Here is a 3,186-nt window from a genome sequence, read left to right as displayed (position 1 = left end):
CTACGTGATAGATACAGAATAGATAACAGTTTCTTTAATTCAAGAGAATGTTCAACAAATTCTCGAAGAAATTCAAAATTTACTTTTTCAAGTACAACCCAAAATTTGTTCTGTAGCACATGTCATAGGGCTCCTTATTGCAGAATTTCCTGCAGTTTACCAAGGTCCCCTCAATTATTGTTGTTTTGAAAGAGACAAAACAAAAGCCTTGCTTCAAGTTCAATCGTTCCAATGGAAGAGGACATTATCTACAGAATCAATAATGGATTAAAAATTGTGGATTCAGAATTTAGAAATTCATAATGGGAAGTCGGTACATTTTCAAGATCCGACCATAATTATAACTACAGATGCTTTCAAAAAGGCTAGGGGAGAAATGAACCAACACCGAGTGTCAGGCAGATGGTAACTGGAGGAGACTCAGTTCCATATCAACTTCCTAACACTAAATCAATTCAGTTTGTACTAATGACTTTGACCAATCAAATTTATGGTCAGAATATCCAAATTCAAGTAGACAACAAGACATCGGGGGCTTACCTTAATCACATGGGAAGAACTCATTCAACATCAATGAACACTCATGCAAAGAAAATATGGGAATGGGCAATAGTGAGGAATATTCATCTGACAGCGGTTCACATTCCAGGAATGGAGAACACGAATGCCGACTTTCTGAGTTGACATTTTATGGATCAAATGGAATGGCAGTTAAACCAACAGATAACTTGCAAGACATTTAAACGACTTTTTCAGCCAGAAGTGGAACTATTTGCAATTTGCCTAAACTTCAAGATTCCACGTTATGTGTCATGGCAACCATATTGTATGGCTTAGACAACAGATGCCTTCTCAATTCCATGGAAGAACCTAAATGTCTTTGCATTTCCTCCATTCTACCAAATATCTGCAGTGTTTCAGAAAGTGTTAAGGGACGATCCTCTTCTAAAACTGATAGGTCCGATTTGGAAAACACAACCATAGTATCCACAAGTTTATCGTTTGTCTTGCAAAAACCCATTTCTCCTTTTAACAGTGAACAATTTAATGGCATTGCCTTACGACCTAGAACAGAAGAACACGATGGAGAAGACCCTCTAGCTAGTAGCGTGGACAGTGTGCGGAAACATTTCATTTTAAAAGGTTTATCAAAGAAAACAGCGGAAATACTTAGTAAGGCATGGAGAACCAGAACTATTTAACAATATCAATCTGTTTATAGACTCTGGTTGGGCTGGTGTAGCAGCAAGAGTGTGGATCCATTTTAACCATTTATAATTGAGGTTAAGGATTTTTTGTTTTGTGAAATTCAGAAATATAAGTCATATAGGGCAATAAACAGTTATCGCTCAACTTTATCTACTATTCCACCGATTGATGGGTTTCCAATTGAAAGGCACCCAACTGTTGTACAGTTTATGAAAGGTGTATAAAATTTAAACCAGTGGTACCAAAATATGCTTGTGTGTGGAATGTTTCAGTAGTTCTGAAATTTCAAACTAGTGGTATCAAAATATGCTTGTGTGTGGAATGTTTCAGTAGTTCTGAAATTTCTTAATTTATTAACGTGTAATGACAAACTATCATTAAGGATTTAAAGCATAAATTTGCTATTTTAATAGCTTTAGTGTCTGCATATAGGGGACAATCTATTTCACTTTTGGATCTTAATCAGTTGAAGATATTTCCGACCAAGGCAATCTTTGTAATTAACAAATCGACTAAAACCTCCAGACCAGACAAGCCAGCCAAAAGAATAATTCTACCATCTTACACAAAGTGTGCGAAATTGTGTGAAAAGTCAGTTTTGCAGTGTTACATTAATAGAACTAAAGAATTACGGAGTACATGTAACTCGATGCTGTTTATCTCAATTTTCAAACCTTATAAGCAAGTTACTTCGTGTACTATTGCCAGGTGGATTAAATCTGTGTTGATAAGGTCCGAAATCACCGGATATGGAGCCCATTCTACAGGAAGTGCATCCACTTTGGCAGCCTTAGAAGTAGGAATTTCATTGAAAGATATCATTAATGTTCCTGAGTGGTCAAATGCTTCAACTATCAACAAATTCTACAAAAAAGTGACTAATTCATCAGACGTTTCTTTTGGAAAGACAATTTTAGCTAAATCCCTCCTTTCCCATCCCTGGTTTTTGGAAGTTTTTATCGGCACACTCTCTCTCATTTGCTCTCATTTGCTCACACTTCATAACTATGATGGGTAGTGGCGATAAAACTTTTATTGTTTCTATGAATACTGCATATTTAGCTCTAAATGTACGACAAGGACTCGGATAATCCCAATTATCTTACAGGTAAGTACCGTCCTTGTCTAAGTGTACATTATGGATGATATCATTGTACATGCAAGTAGTCAAGTAGAACGGTGATAGAAATGATAGATGTCTTGAAAAGGTTGTCAAAGTGTTGTATGATAAAGTTTTACTCTTAATAGGGACAAATGTCAATTGAACATTTCACAGGTTGTTTTTATGGGTCATGTGTTGTCTGGTCGTGGCATAGGTCCGGCATATGTTAAATGAAAGGCTGTCGTCAACGCGTGCGAACGAAAAACTTCAGTAGAAGTTCGTAGCATTCTGGGACTTGTGAATTACAGTTGTAAATTTATTTTGGATCAAGCAACAATTGCTGCCCCATAACGCGAGTTGACGCGAAAATCGGAACAAGAATCATTTGTTGAACTGAAGTGTCGTCTTGCGGATGCCGAAAAGTTAAGCTACTATGACAAATCTGCACCGACTACAGTGATAGCCGATGCTAGTCCCGTTGGATAAGGGGCAGTACTTGTTTAAGAGCAAGATGATAAATTTCGTGTTATTTAATATGCAAGCCGTAGTTTGAGCGATACGGCACGTAGTTATTCTCAGACGGAGAAAGAGGCGTTAGCACTGGTGTGGGCATGTGAAAGATTTCATGTTTATCTCTACTGTGTTGAGATCAGTGTTGAAATCACTGATCAAAAGACGCTTGAATGTATTTATTTTGCGAAGTCAAAGATCTGCGCTAGAATAGAACGTTGGGTGCAACCTCAGGTGAAATGTACAACATTGTCTTCAAGGCATGCAGGAAATGAAAATCAAAGATAACAAATGCAACACATTTACTAGATTCATCAATTTATTTTGATAAAAATCTTTAAAAGAGTTCTAAAACAAATCATATA

This window comes from Crassostrea angulata, chromosome 7 (genome assembly GCF_025612915.1).
Source record: "Crassostrea angulata isolate pt1a10 chromosome 7, ASM2561291v2, whole genome shotgun sequence".
NCBI classification, from domain to species: Eukaryota; Metazoa; Mollusca; class Bivalvia; order Ostreida; family Ostreidae; genus Magallana; species Magallana angulata.
Note: the sequence above shows the minus strand (reverse complement) of the source record.